Source organism: Peromyscus californicus, unplaced genomic scaffold, assembly GCF_007827085.1.
Source record: "Peromyscus californicus insignis strain IS unplaced genomic scaffold, ASM782708v3 Scaffold_7__1_contigs__length_154581171, whole genome shotgun sequence".
Classification (NCBI taxonomy): Eukaryota; Metazoa; Chordata; class Mammalia; order Rodentia; family Cricetidae; genus Peromyscus; species Peromyscus californicus.
In genome coordinates, this window is record NW_026294595.1 from 12,342,513 (window position 1) to 12,365,599 (window position 23,087).

At 52.3% G+C, this 23,087-nt stretch overlaps 1 protein-coding gene across 1 annotated transcript in view; it reads left to right on the plus strand.

Annotated features, from left to right (window-relative positions):
- The first annotated feature begins 4,086 nt into the window (after window positions 1-4,086).
- Window positions 4,087-23,087, plus strand: part of Fam163b (family with sequence similarity 163 member B) — a 33,671-nt gene continuing 14,670 nt past the window's right edge. Inside the window, exon 1 of the mRNA XM_052722919.1 lies at window positions 4,087-4,373. The gene's annotated coding sequence lies outside the window, so the exon portion shown is untranslated. The remainder of the gene's footprint in view (window positions 4,374-23,087) is intronic.

Genomic DNA, 23,087 nt, shown 5'->3' on the forward strand with positions numbered 1-23,087 from the left:
CTTTTTTTTTTTTTTTTTTTTTTTTTTTTTTTTTTTTTTTTTGGTTTTTCGAGACAGGGTTTCTCTGTGCAGCTTTGCGCCTTTCCTGGGACTCACTTGGTAGCCCAGGCTGGCCTCGAACTCACAGAGATCCGCCTGGCTCTGCCTCCCGAGTGCTGGGATTAAAGGCGTGCGCCACCACCGCCCGGCCTCTGATTACTTTTAATTCATTCATTGTCTGGATGGACTTGACCTGAGCAGATCACTTGGAGTTGGGTAGACACATGGTTCTGCCACCTGACATGTTCAATCAACTTCTGAGCCCCTCGTGACCGAAGCCTGAGAGAGCAAGGCAATGTTCAACAATAGAAACATTTAATCCTTGCCAACCAGCCAGCACCACTCTTCCCCAAATCTCTCAGGTGTCCAGGACAGAAAGGGTCCCCACCAGCCTTTACTATGCTATTTCTGGAGTCTCAAGCTCCCTCCTTCCAAGGGTTCCCCGAAAGAGATTTGGAAATTGTTTCTGGCCCTGACTCTGCAGGTCCTGGCAGAAGCCTCCTTCCTCCAGGATTACTTCTGTGCCTTCCACTTTGCAGACGGACACTCCCCATCATGAGCAGAAGCCGGTGTACACCTTTCCAGCCAGAGGACCCAGAGCCGGTGCACAGCATGCAGGTGACTGTTAGTTACTTTCTTTCACGAGACACCCGACAAAAGCCACATACAGATGGAAGTGCTTGTGTGGGTTCACGGTTTGACGGTACATCCCATCACGGGGAAGGCATGAACCACAAGCCGGCTGGTCACATTGTATCTATGTCCAGGAAGTAGAGAAGGATAAATGCTAGTACCCAGCTCATTTCTCCCTTTTATTCAACCGGGGATCCCAAACCACAGGATGGTGTTCTCACACCCAGATTGTGTTTTCTAATCACAGTTAAACCAATCTATAAACTCTTTCACAGACACACATGGAAGTTTGGCTCTTTGGTGACTCTAGACCCTGTCATATTGAAGATGTTAACCCACAGTGATTGGAGGTATTTAGGTATGGCCAAGTGCTCATAGCCTCTCATAGTCACTAGTAATTTTTCTCCCACACCCCACCAGAGAGTGTACCCTGAGTGTGGATATTTGCAGAGCATTGGAGAGAAATGTTTGGTATCCCTGCCTCTGATGAAGAGGTTATCAGCCCTCAGCCCTGAAGTTGCTCATCTATCAACACACTCAAAGGCCCCATTTCCATAGCAAAAGAGACTGCTCTTACTAAAGCCACATTCACCCAGACTGGAAAGCAAGCCTTGCAAACTGCCCCCCATGTTGCTGTGTGTTGGACAGTTTTCAACACCTCCACCATCTGTTGGGTTTGGGTTCCATCCACTAAACTGTATGTTGTGGAAAGATGCCTGGGATAGGACAGAAGTTGCCACGCAACTGGAAAGCCTGTCACAGTGGAGTGACTCGCATCCTCCCATGCCACAGCTTGCTGCTGCCCAGTCTGAAGAACTGAGTGGGGCTGGACTTCTTTCTTTGTACCAAAACTTGCTGTTTTAGGAAACTCGATGGTATGTTGCTTCTATGAAGTCAGCTCAGAGGCCCCTCCAGACTCCTCCCTTTTCTAATTTTAGAAATGAGTTTAAAAAATAAAATCAAGCATGCTTTCATACACACACACACACACACACACACACACAAACCAAGTTGAGTGGTGACTGTTATGCCATAATCTGAATGAAATCTTCTCTGTGCATGTTGGCTGTGTGACTTTGGGAAAGTCACTTCACCCCTCTGTTAATGTTTTAAAGGTAATGAAGGCTGCGGGGATTGGCTCTGCAGATAATGGCACTGTGCAAGCTTGAGGACCTAAGTGTTGCTTCCCAGCACCCACTGAAAGCTGGGTGTGGCAGCATGTGTCTGTAACCCCAGCTTTGGGGGGAAGCAGAGATGGGAGGATCCTGCACACTCTCTGACCGGCCAGTCTAGATGAAATGGTAAACTCCAGGTTCAATGAGTGTCTCAAGAAATAAGGAGAGCGATAGAGGAAGACAGCCATTGCTGACCTCTGACCTCTACGTGCAAGGTCACACTAGTACACATGTCTGCTGTACATGCTGTGAGTCATGAAGCCAAGTTTAAATAAGATGGATCACCTAAATAAAGTCGCACTATCACAAGTACTGAAAATGCACCTCTTTGCTCCACATAGGAAGGACCAGTAACTTGGAGGCCAGAGTCAAAGGTCAAGCCACTTCCTGGGTACTTGGCTACTCAGATCATGGCTACCACACTCACTGTCTGGGGTGGACATGTGAAGAAGTGGAAGTGTGGGTGTACTGGTGGGCAAAGGCAGGATTGATGGTGACGCTCATTTTGAAATTCTTGGCACACATTTGACGGCATCTAAGGATCTGAGACAATCACGAAAAGCCAAGAGTCCTGATTGAGACAGTGAAAAAACGGTTGCAGGAGTTGATTGGCTGGCTGGTCTGTGCTTTCGCCTTGGCACTCTCCAGGGCTCTCTGCCCTCCCCTTATACAGAATCATCTCTATGGAGTCCATTGTCCTGTCTCTGAGTGGGAATGTTGTCAAGTGTGGGAGATCCACAAACAGGCTGAGGAGCCCCAGCTCTGGTCTGCTGCCAAGGACCCTGTCATTCCTTCTCACCTGCAAAACGGGTTCCGGCTGGATCTCCCTGGCCGTCGCTGAGCCGGCTAAATGAGACAATGTGTGCAAGTGTTCAGCATTGCATCTGGAATGCATTGAGCACATAACGAGTGATGTTTACTGTGAGATAAGTGCCTGCTCTGAGTACAGTTAATTAATGAATCAAACACAGCCACCAGTCCCTGGAGAAATGAGGCAGGTGACAATTAATTACCCATTTTGCAAGGGGCAGAGATACTTAAAGGCAGGGACCAGCTCTTCCTGGTAAGTGGGATGAAGGATGTTCCCAGTTCGTTACAAGGAATCTCTCAAACACCAAGGATCGGAGTATCACTAGGGAGCTCAGTGAGGATCCTTAGGAAGGACCCAGCAGGGAAGTTGGCAGGGAGGGGGGTATTGTGCAGGTGTCTGGCTGAAGCACCTGCTTCCCTGGCCCTGTGGCATGTCTTGGAATGAGTTACTGGTCCTTCTATGTCCAACTAGTGGGCAAAGGTGAAGGAGACTACACCAGCTCCCCGGCCCCTCAAAATGGGCTGACATATGCCCTTCCCATCGGAACAGGTCAATCCTAGCACAGTCAAGCATCCATGGAGCACTCCTAGTGATCCAGGAAGGTTTCTCAGAGTGTTGTGCATTCTAACTCAAAGCCTCATTCAATATATAATCTCCTGAGGTTGGGTCTGCAGCCACAGTCCACTCCTGAACGTCTTCAGGGATGGGGTTTGTCTTGGGACCATGTTTCTCAAGAGGAAAGGTCAGAAAACTCTTCATGTCCAGCTCAAATCTGCCTTGCTTTATCTTCCAACCGTTGGCCGAATGCTGCAGTTGGGGATAAAGTACAGATTTGCTTCCTTCCCAACGGCTAGAAACCTGAGTCAGTCACAAGCCTCGGTCACCAACCAGTCCGGTACAGAGAATATGCACTGCCCTCCAGTGATACACGAGACTAACCCAGAGAATGGGAACAAATGAGAGCATTTATCAAGCATTTGGGGTGTGCTATGTCTATGGACATCTTTGCATTTCATTTTCAGATCAGCTTTAAAGGCCCTGCTGTCAGTCACCCCAGAAACAAGAAGGACCAGGGACCTGCCCCAAGGTTGCACTGTCCACAGCCAAGCAACCACAGCACCACTGAGACCAAACATCAGGGAAACAAAAACAGACTGGTGGAGATGGGGGAGAACCCCGCAGGGCGCACACGGAGGTATGGGTTCCCAGACCTTGCATATGGGTGCAGCCGCGGGGGGGGGGGGGGGGGGGGGGGGGGGGGGGGGGGGGGGGGGGGGACGACCGCGGATGAGCGTCAGCACCAGGGACAGCTCCTCGGCTGCTCCCCCGCAGCCGCCGCCGACGGCGCGCGCAGGGCCCGCAGCGCGCACTCCCCAGCAGGCTAGCGCGCGCACCCTCCCCTCCAGAGCGCGCCCCGCGCCCGGGACTGGGCTGGAGTCGCGCGTGCAGCTCTCGGGGAGGTAGCTTGGCGTCCAGAGCCGTGGCCGCAGCGCGTAGCTGGCAGGGGCTCTCGCCTGGCCACGCACTTGCCTCCTCTGAGGCCTCCAGGAGCCTCTCCGCTCTTTTCTTGCCAGTCTGGCCCCAGCAGGCACCACCGGCCGTGGCCTGGGCTGCATTTGCCGCTACTCGCTGTGTCCGGGACAGAGGGACGCCTGCCCTGTCACGTGCGTCCAAGTCCTCCGCCTGCCGGGGCAACGTGGTTCCCATGGTTCAAGGTAAGGGCCGAGAGGGTGCGCAGGTCATGGTGTGAGAGCGGGCGATGCAGTCTGGGAAGCTCTGGCTCGGCACCCACTTCATCTGGAGTCCCCACTGCAGCCTGCCCTGGCCACCTTGCATCAGGTGCCCTGACCTACACAGGTACCTGTACAGCATGACCCATCCCACTGCGGCCCACCTTCCAAGTGCCCCAGATGTGCAGTGGGGTCCTGGCCAAGAGACAGAGGAACCCTCTGACAGAAGAGGGACTCTGTTTCCCTCCAAGGGTGGCCTGCCTGGGGGAAGGGGCATGGGGAGAGAAAGTTTGTCCGAAGAGATGGAATACCTGACTCCATTCATCCTTTCCTGCCTGGAACTGAGATGCCTGGTTTCCTGTGGTGAGACTTGCTTCCCACCAGGTTGGTGTTGCATACTTGACTTGGGCTACTGCTGGCATCCATTCTGTCCAGCCCCTGTATGAAAGGGTTGGGGGCCCCATTTGACAGACGAGGAAACTGAGGCTTAGAGAAGTTTGGCTTCTTGTCCAAGGTCAGAGTTAACAGGTGGTGGAGCCCCTGTCACCTCTTTCCCACATTAAATAGTGAGGACAGGAGGGGGACAGCAGGTTGGCAGGTGTGTTTTTCAAGCAGGAAATGACACGCCCCAAACACCAAAACCCCCAAAGCAGGTTCACATCCATCCTTCTGGCTCCACTCTCTCACCCTGCTCAATGTCCTGTCCTCCCCAGGCCGGGGTCACATGGCTTTGCTTTTGCTGATGGGACTCGGGGGCAAGACACCCGGGTGACAAGTCCCCAGACCTTTCTACAGGTTCCAGCATGTTCCTTGGCCCTTCTGGGGGAAGCTAGAGTTCAGGGGTCTGCAGGAGAGCACCAGGTTGCTCCCCTGTGATCCTTCCTTCCTATGCTGGTCGACAAAGTCTTGGCAGGCTTCCAGGGGCAGCTTCTACCTCCTAGAAGTTTATGGCTGCAGAAAAGCACGTCGGCCCATCTTCCCCTTCTTGAGATAGAATTGGGAGTAAAGTCTTCATGCCAAGACTCTCCAAACTTGGCACCTCTGGCCAGGAGGATATGGTTGAAACCCTCCCTGGACACATGGGCTACAGGCTCGCTGAATACGTGCAACTTTGTGTGTCTTTGAGTTCTCTCCGTTCCTGAGGCCAGGGGCTCACTTCCCCCTTTCCTTCTACCTTTCTTTGGTAGTCATTTGTGGTACATTTGCCTCATGCCATAGAAGAGACAGAGTGGTCTTGTGCTTTGGTCTCGGTACCCATCACCTGAGCTCCTGTAGGGCTGGTTGGTGTTGACTCACTTGTAAAGCCGGGAGGATGTAAGGTCTGGGAGGAGGTACAGCTCCCAAACTGAGTGCCTGGAATAGCGGTTGGGGGTGGGGAGCTGGAGAACATTGCTGGCTCTCTGGGACAAGGCAATGCCATGAGAGTGGGAGCCAGGATGTGCTGTGACCTCTCCACCCTCACCTCTCCTGCAAGTGAGAGAGGTTCCCCGGAGCACAGACAGCTAGCATGAACAAAGAGCTTACAGAGAACATGGGCACACATAGAGGGGTCAAGACTTTGGCCAGTTCTGCCCATCTTCCTGGGTGACCTTGGGCCAGTCCCTGTCCCTTTATAGACCTCAGATGGATTGGATGGCCCCTGGGGTTCTTCTCAGTCCTCCCCATTCCTGCCCATCCCATCCTCTACCTAAGTTGTCACCCAGGTTTTGCACTTTGGGGCTGGGTCTAAGTGCCTAAGCCTGGTGCCGGTTCCGAGCGAGGCTTCACTGCCTGGAGACCTATTCCTGCAGACCTAGCAATCCAAGGAGTAATGATGATAGTGCTCAAAGCAGAAATTTGTCACCTCACAGTCAATTATATTGGACTCTAAATTCTCAGGGGTTTGGGGGGAGAGGCAGAGTGGCACACTGCCCAGACTGTCCACTCTGCTCCCACACTGCCACCACTGCCCTGATCCCCTTCAAACCCTGAACTAGGTGGCAGGAAAGTGGTTATTTGTATGGTGGGAATGTGGATTCAAGGCCCAGGTCTTGAGTAAATCATGCAGCATTCTCATCTTCAAAACTAAGGGTGCTTCCGCCTTCCTGTGGGTATTTGGTGGCACCTGGCTTCGGGCATGACCAGAAGCGTGGTGAGGATGTGGTGGAACAGGAAGGGGCTTCCTGCCTACCTCATTGCTGCCCTTGCTGAGACTTCCTTGCAGTCTCAGGCCCTCTGGATCCACTACAGAGGGGATTCATCCAGGCTGGAGCCATAGTGCCGGCCAGCTCCTCTCCTTCTCTCCTCCCAAAGCTTTCCATTCCATCAGGAATCAGGTTCATGGAAGAGGCTAAAGTTGTTGAAGCCACTCCTGCCCAAGTCCTCTGCCTTGACTTCCTTGCTTGGAACTGCCGTGAAAGGCCTGAGAAGGGATTGTTCCTGCTATCCCAAGGCACAGGGAGTCTGTGGCCAGAACCCTTAATCCGTGGGAAGCTGGAGTGCAGAGCCTGGCATGTGGGTTCCTGATTTACACTCCTAAGAAATGACACAGGGACTCTGTCCCTAATTTTCAGGGATCTTGTGAGGGGGGAGACTGGAGATGTGTTGGGAGTCAGATCCAGGCTGTAAGCTGTGCTCTGTAAGCTATATGTCAGCTATAAGGGGGCCTTATGCAAAAGTCTAAACCTTGGTGGACAACGGTCAGGCCTGGCCTTAACACTGTGGCCTGTAATATAGAGCCTGACTGGAGAGGGAAGGCAAGAGGACTCAGAAGAGGTCACCATGTCCATCTGGACCAGGACGGTGGTCATTGAGCAGATGCCAGCCGTGTGGGGTGCTGGGGTGGTTTGGAGTAGTGGGGAATATTGCCCAGGACTGAACAAACATCACCCAGACTGGCCTACACTAGAGTCTGGGGTGACCTGTGAGAGTGATGTGGAGGCAGTCCTTGTGGGCCTAGAGTAGCGCTTTTTCTTCAGCACCAAGGTAGCACCTGATGGTACATCCCACCCCAGTGGGATGCTGCTACCTGTCTTCAGGGTCCTCCCAGCCCATCCAGAGGGGCATCTGTGGGAAAGGCTCTAGCCAGACTGAGCCAGTGCCCTGTGCTTTTGTCTACCTCTCCAGTAGCAGGGCTGAGGCAAAGGCTCAGTTGGTAAAGTGCTTGCCTTGTAAGCAGGAGGACCCGAGTTTGATCTCTAGGACCCATGAGAGGGAGCCGGGAAAGCCAGGCATGGGGGTACATGCTTGTAATCCCGGAACGGGGGAGGTAGAGACAGGCAGATCCCAGGGGTTTGCTGGCCAGGCACCCTAGCCTATTTGGAAAAGTTCCTTGCCAGCAAAAGACCCTGTCTCAAAAACATGTTGTCCTCTGGCATACATGTGCACACACACACACACACACACACGCACACGCACACGCACGCACGCACGCACACGCACACGCACACGCACATGCATATGCGTGCTCGTGATTCTAAAACCATTTCTCCCGTAGTGAGGTGGTTGGGAGGAGGGCTGTACAGCTATCTGGGAATCAGGAGAGGATTAGCTAGCGACCTGAGCAGTGCTTCCAGAACAAGCCGTGCTCCTAGGGTTACAGCCACATTCACCACCTCGCATGCCTGGTGTGGGTGGCGGGGTGGCACAGCTTAGGAACTGACCGGGACAGTGTTTATGTCTAAAGTATGTGTCCCTAGTGAGGTTACTGAACCCCTTGTTCCCCGGGTTCTTCATTCACCTTGTACGAGGGTCCAGTTTCATAGAAGCGTCTGCACACTGCTGGGAAACTCCCATGGTACTCTGTTCCCGGCCAAACCAGAAGATGGCCTCAGAACAGACAAGGAATGCCCTTGTCAAACAGACAAAGCCGGCAATGGGCAAAGCTGTCACCACCTGTGGCTCAGCTCTTACAACCAGCTCCAGGCTTCCTGCAGGCTACTCAGTGGCAAAGTTGATCCTTGGGTATTCCCAGGTTGCGCTGCCCAATGGCTGGGCTTGTGCCCAGGCTGTTAATAGCCTCTGTCTTTTGCTGTTACTTGCTTATGGCATTTGGTTTGTGGCCTCGGGACCAGCAGCCAACCTCTCTGGAAGTGGGTGCCCTGGCTCCCTAACCGTGGATTAGCAAACACCCATACCAGCCATTATGACAGGAGCAGTCTCTGCTTGCATAAAGCAGTGATGTGTGGTTTTGTCTCTTTTATGTTCTGCCTTGTGTGTGCTTACCTAATATATATTCATTTTTATAATATATTCAAATATTTGTATTAAAAGAAATGTGTGTGTGCTGCCAAAGGAAAATCAATCCAGCTTTTCTTGGCTTACTGTGTGCAAACTAAAAGCCCTTGACTCCTTGGCTGTGGTCTACATGCTCCTCTGCCGCCACACTGGACCTCAGTGTCCCTGTTCATGAATGGTCCTCTTTTGTCCTTTGGCCTAACTCCCGCTCCCATGTTGGGGATGGGCTTCAGGGCTTCATCCTCTATCACAAAGCCCTAGCCCCAAACTGGCTTTCTGGTCCAGATGTTTGCAGGGCATGGCTGTTGACTCACAGATCTACCTATTGGTTTGGCAACAGGCCTGTATGCCATTCACTGGTTCACTCTGTTTTAGAGTTGACTGGGCTGTACGCATTGAGTAGAAGGCTCTAGTGACTGGCCTAGGAGGAGGGGGAGTGGGAGCAGGCATGTGAACAGGATTAAACTGCAGTGTGGGAAGGTTCTGTGTGGATGGCAGCATGGAGGCAGGTACTCCAGATTCTATGGAAATCACCTCAGGCTGGAACAGTCAGGGAAGGCATCCTGGATGCAGTCAGAGCTGAGCCCCCACTGGGTAGGTATATAGTCAAGGAAGCAGGTATTGCACAGAGGGCCAGACACTGCTGCCGTTGCTGAGGCAAGGGAGGCCATTTGGAGATGCTACCTGACCATCAATGGGCTCCAGAAATGCCCCTGATTTTTCTTTGAGGAGAAGAAAGCACCAGACGGGGCTAATCCCAGGTGCCTCATTGGCTTCTGACTGTGTCTATATGAGTGTATTTGAGATCTCCACTCCTATGCTTTGGTTCCTAAGGCAGGTTTAGCCAACCTCCTGTTCCTGGCCCTGGCAAAGGACCCTCTATTGCAGGCTCCTCCATATCCGTGCCCAGTCAGTTCACTTGCTGCAGGACCACCCACCATGCCTGGAAGCACACCCCTTAGTGCTTGTTTGCTGTCAGTGTGCCAGGAGCATCAGGAGGCTAGGAGAGCAAGGCTGCAGAGCTCTGGGAGGCAATGAGGAGGATGCTGGGAGTACCATTAGCATGTGTCTGGGGTTCACCTTACAATGTTTGAAATGTAATATTTATATTGTGTTTTCCAAATCCCTCCACTCAGGGTTGGCATACACAGTCTCACTGGGAACATTCAGGAACTTCCCTAAGGCAAAATAAAGATGTTCATTTTTCCAGTTTACAGGCAGACACCCACTTGGGGTTCTTTTTTCTGAGCCCATTCCAGAGCCCCACAGTCCAGGCTGCTTACCCCAGGACTGGCACCATGCCCTCTATGTGTGAGAGGCCTTGATTACATCTCCTTTGAAAGGAGACAGGCTGGAGTTGTGTGGGGCAGTCTGTGTCGCTTTCTCTAGAATTCGCTAGTCTTTGCCCACGTGGTTGACATAAGGACTGTGGGGTGTTTACCTGTGTCTGGCGTTTGTTTGGTTAAAACACTCATTACGTGGGAAGCTCCTTATAAACCAACTCGCAGAATTAAAGAGTACAGCCGTCTGTGATTTTTTACCTTCCTGAGGCTTCCCACATGAGATGCCCTCTAATTACAAAACAAAACTCCATTGCAGAAGGCTGTTTCACGGCACAGTGTCTTGGGAAATCACTCTTGTAGTTGTTCATATTCCCACCAGTCTGTGTCTCCTTTCTCCTGGGGAGCCACACTTCACTGATGAGGAGATCGGATGGGGAGAGAATAAGAAAGAGGAGAGTGGGGAAGCCTGGGAAGAGGTAGGGTCTGCCATCAACCAGACTCTTAGCAGTTACCTCGGACCTGCTGGTGAAAGCAGCCTGGTCACTACCCCTCTTTTTGCTCCAGTTTCCTGGCATATAAAGACAGGAGTGGTTTCCCTTCTGATATCAGGGATGATTCCAGGCCCCTGCAGGAGCATGGTGGAACATGGCAGTAGATTCTGGAGTCTCTGGACTTGGATCAGGGAGAGAGGCTGCTGACCAGCTCCCGTGCCATGTGGGCTGAGAAACTCAGACACCCTGCCGCAGCCCATGGAGCCCTTCATGGAATGGATCCACCCTCTCAACCTCTGCTGTGCCCTGCTGTGCCCTGCTATGCCCCGCATGCTTGCTTCTGTGCATTTCTGGAACTCTCTGAGAGCTTTCCCCCGAAGGTCTTCCCCCTGCTCCCCTCTGCCTGTCACTGTCAGGTCCATTCCCCTCTGGTCTGGTCTGCATCGAGGCTGGGAGGTCTTGAGGCCAGGTGCCGCTCATTATACCCCACCCCCACCCCAGCAGCTGGTAGAGCACCTGGGACACAGTGGGCCCTGTTATGGGTAGTTCCATGTGGAATGAGGGAGGGTCAGTCCCATCTTCCAAAAGGTGCAGTGGCTAGTGTGTGACCCTGAATGGCCTCCAGGTCAGGACAACCATTGTTAGAGCCAGAAGTGGCATCTGCCTTGGGAAAACTTGCCTCCCGCAACCCTGTCCAGTGTCCTCAGGACAGAGGACCATCACAGGACGCAACAGCCTGCCTATAGCCCCCAGGGCCTATCGCCTCATTTCAGCTCTCCTGACACAGAGCTACCAGTGACAGAGGATGACTCAAGGTGGGGGAGCCTCACCCCATCAGACCCTGGGGTCAACACTGCCACTTCAGGACCATGGAGAGTTATAAAGATTATTTAAGCCGAAAGATGGGCCTATTCGGCATGTTTCCGCTCACTTGAAAATCCCCAAAGCCTGGTTTGTCTGTTGGTTTGTTTGCCATGTTTTTTTTTTTGTTGTTGTTGTTGTTTTGTTTTGTTTTTTGTTTTTTTTTGTTGTTGTTTATTTTGTTTTGTTTTGAGACAAGATCTCACTAGGTAGCCCAGGCTATCCTCAAACTCAACACAGTCCTCTAACTTCTGGCTCCTGAGTAGTGATATTATAGATGTGTGTCACCACAGCCGGCTGAGCCCCATTCCATAAAATGAAAATGCTCCAGGCAGGTCTGTGCTGAGCCTTGCTGTTCAGGGCTGCTCTGGGTGGACGAGCCATGCCAGTCAGCTAAGTGAGGAGATGAAGGGGACAGTGGGGCCGAGGATGCGTGGTGGGCAGACAGCACAGGAATCTGGTGCTTGGCCCTCCAGGGGTGTATGCAGGCGAGGACCTCGTACGTCCTCTTCTAAGAGCACTTGGAGTGCTGCCGGGGAGGAGAAAGAGGCAGGGCCTCAGCTTGGTGTTAGAGGTCTTGCAGCCCTTCCCTCACTGCTGAGCAGGCTGGCTGACATCTGCGGGATGGCTGGGACCCCGGACCCCACTCTGTTCCTGTCTTCCTCCTGTGTGTCAGAATACAGCACAGACAGACATGCAGACACACACAGGGACAGATGCAGATGCTCATGCATACAGCAGGCACATGCAGAGACATGCACATGGGGACACGTGCAGAGGCAATCATGCACACACAGACATGAATAACAGGGGCAAATGCAGATACGCACACAAACACACAGGTATACACAGACATGCATATGGGGACGCATGCACATACATGACATGCACACAGCAGACACACAAAGAAACAACGAAAAACACAGCTGACACAGAGAGAGACCTACACTTGGGACACAAGCAGAAACACACATGCACACGCAGACACAGAGCCATTCATAAGGGGACACTCTGAAACACAGACATGCATATACATGACTGACATGCACATAGCTGATATAAAGAGACACACGTGTACATGTAGACACACACATGGACATATACATGAACACACACAGAGATATGCACAAATATACCTATGCACACACATGGCATGCACCTAGCAGATACACAGATATGCACATGAGGACCAACACAGACACACATACAAAAACACACATGCCCACACTGAGAAGACACCCACATCGAGACATGCACATGGAGACACACATGGGGAAACACAAAATACACATAAACACACACAACAAGCACATGCATGTAATAGACACACAGAGGCATACACATACATACAACACATATGCACAGAGCGAATGTAGCTCAGTAGTCGCGAACTTGTTTAACATGCAAGAGGCCCTGAATTCTATCTCCAGAACTACACACACACACACACACACACACACACACACACACACACAAGATATACATGTGTGGACAAACACACACCTAGAGACACACGCAGCTCACCCTGTGCCCTCTGCAGCCTTGGGACAGGAAGAAACACTGTGCTTTGGAGACACTGTCTCACTCCCATTCTGCAGGCACATGACCCAGGCTTCTGGAAGATTCTATGCCTCCTGGAGGACTGCTTTCACTTGGCTACTTCAGCAACATGGCGCCCTCATGTTCTCTGACTGCCGGCTCCTAGGGAAGCTTCATCAGGCTCTGCCTTTTGGGTAGCAAATGGCCCCTGGGCATTCTCTCAGTCACTCTTGCTTTATTGTACTTAGCACTTGTTATGTCTCAGCCTGAGTAGCAAGGCTGATAGCTCACGTGTGTATTAGTCAGTTATTGGCATAGTGACTGTGTAACATGCTGTCCTGACATTTGCCAAGAGAACAGCAAGCAAAGCTCTTCTTGCTTACAGGCGTATAGGTAGCTGGGGCTGTTCCACTCACTGTGGGTGTCCAGTCTACACCCTCAGGGCTCTTCCACAGCTCCAGACTCTGAGTATGTGCTTTCTGGATACACTATCTGGATCCCAGGAATGCATACTTCTTCAAGACTTTGCCTAGAACTGGGATGTGGTCCCTTTTGTCCCTGCTTCATTGGCTAAGTCATATGACCAAGCCAAGGTCACCAAGGAAAGACTCTGCCACTCACATGGTAGTACAAGGTCCATTGTAGGGGAGGGAGGAAGCTTACTGGGTCTGTGTTTTTACAGAGTGCCCAGGAGTGGCTAGGCTCAAACCCTCCTGATGTGATATCATAAGCAGGTCTCACAGAGATGAAAGCTCAGAGCTGGCACCTGCTGTCTGGTCTGCCCCAGTTCCGCCAATCTGGAGAAGTGATGGGCGAGGAACAGGGACGAGACCCCTTTCCCTTACCTTCCCTCCAGTCGGAGCAGAGAGAGTGAGTGGGGTGGCCCGAGCTGGTAAAACTGATGGCTGGGGGAAAGAAATCGGCTGGGATGAAGTGGCCACTCGATAAATGCTCATGTAGGTAATGCTAGCATCGTTTTCCCAGGCTTGGCAGATACTTGGCCCTGAACAGATACTGGGGAGAGAGAGAGACTAGGCGGAGGAGTGAGGCGCCCCCTCACCCTGCTGGCTCAAGGCAACTCGAGTCCTGCTGGTGTGTCCACATGAGGACAGAGAGGAAGTCTGGGGTCACAGGGAGGAAGGAAGTAGGAGGGAGGTGGGATGGAGGAGGAGGGAAGGGGAGTCATGTCCCTCTCAGCAGAGCCTAAGTGTGTAAGAAGCAAGGGGAAGGAGAAGACACTTCCTGTCCCATGGCTGCAGAGGACACAGAGTAGGGAGATAACGGCATCTCAGGCCACTACACATGGTGCATAGGCCCTGCACTGGGAAGGTGCCCGGGGGATGGATCAACATTGGTCAAGAGAGCTCCCCAAAGGCCAGACTGAGCTGAGACCGGAGGAAGGAGCTGACGTAGTGGTGAGGCCTGAGGTGGTTCTGGGGAGATGGGTCGCAGGTGGAAGCAAGGAGACAGTGAGGACTCGGTGCAGGCGAGGCCCTGAGGGACCAGAATGGAGGAGAGTATGAGTCCAGCCAGGGAGATATGACCTGGGCAGACAAGGGGAGTACAAGTGTAAGTGAGGGAAGGGCCTGTCACAGGGGACACCAGCCCTGCCGTTCACCAGACGAGGGTTCTGCTGTCAGGGCACCTCTGTCTGAGCTGACCAACCTGAGGTGTGGTCCTGAAAGGACCTGAGGTTCATGTCATCCCTCCGTTGTTTGAAGTGACGTGGGTACCTCTTCCCAGTTTCCCACCTGTGAAATAAGCCAAACTGGGACTCTCTGATCCGAGAACCCAGTCTAAACCTTCGGAGCATCAAAAACAACAGACTTTACTCCAGCATAGAAGTGACAGGGCCAAGTGGAGGACTGAGGAGAGCCCCACCTTCCTGTCTCAATACCTGGGGCACCTCTGTAGCCATGGAAACTACAAGTGACTTTAGGAACAACTAAAATGTATTTTTCCTGGTTTACTTTTTAAAAATATTGACAGATTTTCTTCTGCATGCTTATGCCTTAGTGACAGGTGAGGTTTAAGAACAAAGGCATGTGTATTCAGATCACTGTGCCCAGCACACCTCACTCCCCACCCCTATTCTTTGGTGAAGGTATTCAGAGATACTGCTCTCAGCCTGGGCCTCTTCCAAAATACACAGATACCACAAGCTCCCATGTGAGCAGAGTATATATACCCCTCAGACCCTGGGAGGCTGGGTTTTGTGAGGGTTAAAGTCCTCACAGGAAACCCTCGACTAGTCTGCCTGGATATTGCCCCTTGCCCAGGTTGGGCCACTAGAGTGAAAGTAAAAATCTGCCTGTGTCAGCTCCAAACCGGTGCATCCTGCAAGAGGCTGGCTTCACTGTGGCCCTGTACTCCGGGACCTTGTCTTTCGGGTGTCCGCAGGGGCGGTCAGTTCTGAAGTCATCGCAGACTTACCATTCATTTTGGAAAGAATTTTGGTTTTTTTCCTGTATAGAAAGCTCCAGGTTGTTGGATTGTTTTTGTGTTTAACTGATTGGCACCCCATTCCACTGTCTCCGACCTGCCGCTGTCTCCAGCCCAAAGTCTGCTGTCATTCCTGCCTCCATTCCTGAGTGCCTTGAGTCTTTGTGCTGTGTTTTTTAGGCTCTCTCTGGATATTGCAGGCATGTTCCTGGCTGTTGTTTCCTTTAAGACCCTCCTGTTTGCAGTTTGTTGAGCTTTGGGGAATCTAAAGGCTTATTATTGTTATCCTGATTGAAAACTTCCTTTTTAAAAATTTCTAGTGGTGTGTGTGTGTGTGTCTGCGTGGGGGTGTGAGCATGTGTGCATGCGCCTGTGCACACGTGCAGGCCAGAGAACAACTTTGTGGGATTACTCTTCTTCCACCTTTGCATGGGTTCTGGACATTGATCTCAAGCCACCAGGCTCTTGCAGCGTCTTTACTCCCTGAGCCCTGCCGCTGGCCCCCAGTTTGGAAAATACCCAGTCTATCTTCTGATCATCTTCCTGGGGATTCATCACCCAGACAGTGGGCCACCTACAGTTTCCACATCTTAGGAGGCTCTGTTTGTTCTTTATTTACTTGTGTTCTATCTCCATGTTTCATTTTGCATCATTTCCATTGCCATCAGTGAGTTCCCCGGCCTTTCCTTCTGTGTCTAATCTGACGTTAATTGGAGTGCTTGTTTATTTGTCTTTTTTGACATTGTTACTTCTTTATCTGCAGGACTTTGTTCTGTTTCTTTTAACTCTGATTGTCCCTGGGTTTTCCCGAGTGTTTTGAACTATAGGACACAGTAACTATTTAGCACTCACATCTCCCTAGTCTGTCACCTGACCTGCCTCTGGTTAGTGTCCCTGACTGGATTTTCTCTTCACTGTGGGTTGTTTGCTTTTCTGACACTAGGTAATTGTTTCCTGGGTGGCACGTGTTGTGGATTTTTACCTTGCCGGGAGCTTAGGTATTTGTGTATTTCAATATGTTCTTGTGCCAGCAGAATGGCTCAGTGGGTAAATGTGCTTGCTGGCAAGCCTGATGGCCTGAGTTCAATCCCCGGGACCCACATGACAGAAGCAGAGAACTGACTCTGTAAGTTGTCCTTGGACTCTCCTATGCTCACATGTGTCACATGCATGAATGCGAGTTCTCGAGTGTGTGTGCGCGCACACACACTCACACACAATTCACTCTAGTAGGGCTCTTGGGTGTAGCCAAACAATTGACCCTTCAAAGTCTTGCTTATAAGTTCTGTGAGGCAAGACCAGAGCAACTTTTAGCCCAAACCCTCCAGAACTTTCCAGTATTTGAGGAATTATGATGCCTTCCTAGGTAATGGGGATTTTTTTTCTTTTTCTTTTCTTTTTTTTTTCTTGACACAGAGTCTCTCACTGAACCTGGAACTCACTACTGAGTTCTCCCACTGAACCTGGAACTCACTACTGAGTTCTCCCACTGAACCTGGAACTCACTCACTACTGAGTTCTCCCACTGAACCTGGAACTCACTACTGAGTTCTCTCCTTGAACCTGGAACTCACTACTGAGTTCTCCCACTGAACCTGGAACTCACTACTGAGTTCTCTCCTTGAACCTGGAACTCACTACTGAGTTCTCCCACTGAACCTGGAACTCACTACTGAGTTCTCCCACTGAACCTGGAACTCACTACTGAGTTCTCTCACTGAACCTGGAACTCACTACTGAGTTCTCCCACTGAACCTGGAACTCACTACTGAGTTCTCCCACTAAACCTGGAACTCACTGACTGATCTAGAAGCCCCAGGGATCCTTCTGTCTCCACTTCTCCAGCACTGGAATTAAAGGCAGACACCACCATGAGCAGATTTTACCCATGTGCTAGGGATTAAATTCAGTTCTCGTGCTTACACAGCAAGCTCTTTACCCAGCTGAGTTCCATCTCCCAGTCCCAGACTGAGCTTTTCTGATGATCGGATCCATTGAGCTCTGCCTGCCTCTGGGCCTTTGTGCCTAACATGCTCTTTATGGGGTGCTCTCTCCCTCATCACCCCCTCCCCAGTCACGTTCAGGGCTTGGCATCCTGCTTGCCCCTTCCTTACTCCCTTCTCCCTGTTAGCACCTTCCACTCTCCCTCATTTGAATTCCCTAGTATTAATTTATGTTCACATTGCCCACGAGACTAAACCAGCAAAAGGGGGGTGTCTTAGTCAGGATTACTATTGCTGCGATGAAATGCTGTGACCAAAAAGCAAGTTGGGGAGGAAAGGGTTTGTTTGGCTTCCATTTCCATATGGTAGTCCATCAAGCCAGGACAGGAACTCAAACAGGGCAAGAGCTGATGCAGAGGCCATGGAGGGGTGCTGCTTACCGGCCTACTCACCTGACTTGCTCAACCTTCTTTCTTATAGAACCCAGGACCACCAGCCCAGGGATAACACCACCCACAATTGACTGGGCCCTCCCCTCATCAATCACTAATCAAGAAAATGCCCTATAGCTGGATCTTATGGAGGCATTTTCTCAGTTGAGGTTCCCTCCTTTCAGATAACTCTAGCTTGTATCAAGTTGACATAAAACTATCCAGCACAGGGTAGGGACATGGATCCAGGCTCAGGATGTGCTCGAACTGAGTGAGTAGGTTCTACTGTCAAATTGTAGGTAGATGTCTATGGCCTTAACACCCTGGAAGTGCCTGATCTCATCTGAATTGTGGGTAGATTTTAAGTGCCAAGTGTATGATGTGGACAGTGAGGGCTGCTGGGTTCTGGAGGAGGGAGCAAGGGTGGGATTCGGGAAGGCATGCTCAAGGAACTGGCTGAATGATGGCTTTGGACGAGAAGCTGAGCTGGAGGGAATTCAGGGATGACCAGCAAAGTCCCCAAGACAAGAAAAACAAATTACTAGAGTTGTGGTTGGCAGGCTGGGGAATAAGCGCCTACCTAGAAGAATGCAAGGAATCCTGGAGGATACTGAGGCTCCAAGCAGAACAGGGTGGGCATGGGAAGGGAGGGCAACCATAGAGAGCCTAGGAACGCAGGTATCTGGGCCTAGAACCTGCAGTTCTGTGCTCAGAGACCGGTGGGGACACAATAGGAGAAGGCAGGCTGCAGAGAAAACCAAGGGAGCTGTTCTGGAAACTAAGCTGCAGCCTGTCGAGGCTGTTCTTATGCACAGAGAACAGAACATCCCCACCCACCACCCTGCAGACCCCCGGGGGCTGAACACCCCTCCCACAGCAGCTCCTGTCCTCTCCACTTAACTCCTGTGCTAGGTCAGGGGAAGTGACTGTGACCAAGACAGGCCTGCCCAGAACTCAGACTTTGCAAAGGAAATAGAGAGGGGAAGTCAGTGGGTACCACCAAGGCCACAGCACTGCCAGACCATGGCTGCACATGAGGCCTGAGCTAGGGATGTGTCCAGTCTGCCCAATAGCCCTGCTCCCTGGGGCTCCACAGGCAGGAGAACTGTGTCCCCTCATCACCAGACACCCAACACAGCCCAGTCAGTGCTCATCACACAGTCAGCATGAGATATGGAGTGGGGCTATCTAAAGAGCAGCATAATCATTCTGTCCTAAAATGAGGGACAGAGCCAGGGGTGGTGGCATATCCCTGTCATCCCAGCACTCAGGAGGATGAAACAAGAGGATCCTGAATTTGAGGCCAACTTGGGCTACACAGAAAGTTCCAGGCCAGCCTGGGCTGCATAGTTAGATCCTGCCACAGTAGATAAAATAAGATGAGGTACCAGGACACACGAATACTATGACAGGAGGAATGTCCAAATTTCTGTTTGGGTCTTTCTGATACCCAGGCAGACATGATGTCAAGCTGTCCAGAGCTGTGCGGGGCAAGATGGCATTTACAGGCTTGAGCATGGGCTGCCTGGAGCACAAGACCCCTTGAGGTGGTAGGCATAGCCAATGCCCAGCCCTGGTGCACACCACATAGGTGTGGTTTTGTGCACGGTTGAAGAGACAGGGCTGTTTCCCAGGTGGGCTGCCTGCTGTGACAATATTCACTCCTACAGGTGAGCTCTAATGCCTATCCATGCCCTGGCCTGGCTGGAGCAGCTCCTTTCCCAAAGCCCTCTTCGCCTACTGACTGACTCCTGAGTTACTTGAATGGACTCGGCTCTCATTCCATTTACGTCTGCTCCCACCCAGCCTTTCCACTGCCCCCTACCCACAGCCAGGGTTGGACCCAGTATCCAACCAGAGACCTATGCTTACACTCAATGATTGATTGGCCCCTTGTCTGGAGAAACGAGAAGCCCTGGGGGAAGCCAGAGGCCGAGGCACAGTCCTGCTCCAGCCTCAGCCCCAAGTAAAAATTTGGACAGTTGTAGTCACAGCCACAGCCCAGATCCAGCACCACTCCCAGCTCTAATCTCAGACCCAGCCTCACTCTAGCCCCAATCCCAGCTGTCACCCAACACCCAGACCCAGCTCAGCCATACTGCTTTTTCCTGGCTATGCACCCTTGGCAAGTGACGTTGCTTCAGGAACTGGTCCCTTGTCCTGTAAGATGAGGTCACTGACTCTAGTGCCGGGGACGGTGGTGAGGCACTCTCCTTTCACTGTGAAGCCTTAAATAGTTACCACACCAGTGTTAAAGGCAAAGAAACTGAGATGTCTTGGGCAGACACCACACACAGGCATTTATAAAGTACCTGCTGTCTGCCGGGGCCTGTGTCTCAGGGTGAGGCCATGATGCAGGGTTTCCCAACGGCACACAGCTGGCAAGGACCAGAAGCAGCTCTGCTCAGACCTCCTTCTTCCCTCCTCTTCTGGTACTCGGCCCTCTCCAGAGCCATAAATTCATCCACTGGGTACCCCATAGTGAGGCCTCTCCTCAGGCAACCCAGGGGAGGGCTCCACCCTGAGGCTCCCACATTCAGAGCTGTCCCTGTTTCCTTATGCAAGAGGAAGTCTGAGAGACAGGAGCTTGCTAGAACACTTTCCCTGCATGCAGGAAGCCCTGGGTTCAGTCATCAGCGATGCATAAACCGGGTATGTTAGTTTATGTTTGTAATCCCAGTGCTCAAGAGGTGAAGGCAAGAGGAGCGGAAGTTCAAGGTCATCTCTGGCCAGCCTGGGAAACAAATAAACAAACACACACACACACACACACACACACACACACACACACACACACACACACACACCAGCAGGAGATGCTGGCACACTGCCACCCCAACCACATACTCGGCTTCTGGTGGCTCTGCGTCACCACACACAGGCGCTTATAAAGTACCTGCTGTCTGCCAGGGCCTGTGTCTCAGGGTGAGGCCATGATGCAGCCCTTGTAGAGCCTGTGGCATTAGGGAATGGAGCCTGGAAAAGCTGGAGGCCAGACATACAGCAGAACTACGAGGAGACGTGGGAGGGCCTTCCGGACCAGAGGGAGCTAGCCACCTGCATGTCCAGCGCCAACCTGAAGCAGAGGCAGCCGGCCAGGCCTGGGAGGGGCAGAGCCCGGACCCAAGGAGTAAGGCCTGTATTTTGGGGGCATTGTCGGCCTGGACCTGCCTTGGGTCTCTTTGTTTTAGCACACGGTTCTTAGAGTGTGGCCTCTGAACTGGTTGCGTCAGCATCCTCAGAGCTGGCGAAGTGTGCCTGGTCCCCACTCAGAAGCCCCGAAGATAGAGCCAACCACCCTGATACAGAACCCTAGGGGAAGGTAGATAGACCGTGGCTGGGAACTGACTGACTGTGTCCTCAGCAAGTAACAAGCTAGGGAAGGGACAGGATAAAGAGAGCACTGGATGTGTCTTGTTCAGTTCCTGTCCTCCGGTTCCCCAGGACCTGAGCCTCCCTGAGCTTAAGTGGGATGTGTTCCCCGACCAAAACTGCCTGGCGTGCAGTGAGCCTCAGTTCTAAGTGACTGTGAAGCCTGCCATGTGATGGATTGAAGGCAGCAGGGCAGGGGGCCAAAGCCAAGGTGTGGTTAAACCTCGTCTTAGAAGACTGATGGCCTACAGTGCCACCCCTTGGCAGGTATGGCAGCAGCTAATGCAGTGCCTCAGGATAGCCTGAAGACACGGGGAAGCAAAGAGGGGGCGCTAGGCCTTCGTTAACAGCCCAGAATGCCTCAGGCTTGGCCTAACACTCTTTTCAGGGCTTTGCACGGATGCTAGGGGAGCCTACATGCTGAAGCAGAGTGATGAGTCCCGGAGCCAGCCCCCTCTCAGGGTCCCGGTACATTCATTTTCCAAAAGGCCGGGGGTGGGGTGGGGGTGGGGAGCAGTGTCCAGTGACTCTCTCATCCCTGCTCCACACATGCTCTGCAGCCACTCTGCACTCGGGGCCCCTCACAGAGGGGTCCCCAGCACAGCCCAGAATTCCTGGCTGGAGTCAGAGTTCTGAACCACGCTGCCAGCTGGAGTTTGGAGGTTTTCCTGCATCCCCAGGACTGTCAGGCAGAGGTAGCAGGTCAGGCAGAGGTCCAGTAAATGTAGTGTGAATGGGTGTGTCTGGTCCAAATGCCCAACTGGGTCTGAACCAGAGGTCAAGCAAGCTGAGAGGGGACTCTGGACCTGTTCCATCACTCACCTATTCATCTCAGGCTAGGACAGGGGGGAGACTAACAGGATGGCACTCACTCAGCTCCAACTTCCCCTTACCACTGAGCTGATACCCTCCCTTTCCACAGCCATCATGTTACAGGGGCCAGGAGCCAGGCCTTTCCCCAGCCCTGCAGGCCTCACATCATTGAGCCCTTGGGGTCCATCCATGGGGGTCTCAGGGCCTCTCTTCAGGCCAGTGAGGGCTTTGCTGAAATAGGACTTGAACTTGAGACACCTGGACATGGGCCCTGGCCATGCTTGCGCCCACCTTTGCTTTTCCCTTTGTGAAGATGTTCCAGCCGTACATAACACGCTGGGGAGGGTAAGAAGAGGGTGCTAATGGTTCCAGACATTCGGGCCTGGCGCCCTCCAGCCCTCTGTCCCGGCTCTGAACCAAGAGTTTCACTGAGCTCTTGGGAGAGGAAGTTGCAATTAAAAAATAAAAACAAACAAACAAGAAACAACACCAGAAAACCAACAGCAGCAGCATAAAGGGTTTGAAACAAGACCTCTGGACCTTGTTATTTTGAAGGGAGAGAAACCGCATCCCCGGAAAGGCCCTGAATGGACGCCAGCTCTTTTGATTTGTGCCCTCAGGAGACACTGGGAACAGGCAGGTGAGGGCAGGGGCCATAGAAGTTAGACCCACACACACCACACACACACACACACACACACACACTAGATGCCACTGCCACACTCAGAACCCTGTGGTGTTTTCCCCGACTAACCCAGTCCAAACAAATGCATACTGATGCAGCCCCCACTATATGCTACAGTACTGCCCCCTTGTGGCCGGAGGACTGCCAACAGGTGAGAAGCCAGTTTTGTTTGCCTTTCCTGAAGTGGGGTTCCGGAGATGAAGGGACAGTAAACCCATGTCCTCACACTTGCAGGCAGCTGGACCTGGGGACCAGTGAAGACATCGGCTCTGAGTAGCATGCTTCCCCTCTATCACCTATATCTCTGCTGTGACTGTGTGTGCTTTTCTTTCCAAATGCTGAGCCGTGCTGTTTCCTGTGTGTAGAATAGGCTGATAACAGCCCTGCCTGGGTGTCCTAGGCACTGAAGGAGGCGGTGGAAGGTATCACATATCCCCTGGTGTAGAAACTAACTATGGGATGTGTGCTTACTGTTAGGAAGAGTCACTGGGAACACAGCCGGAGTGACCTGTAGGGCTGTTAGGGTTTGGGAAGCCCAGTGGAGCAACATGACAGTGAGATGAGAGCCCCAGGTTGGGCGATTGCTCATGCCTGGGATGTTTCTGAGCATCCTCCCATTGAAGA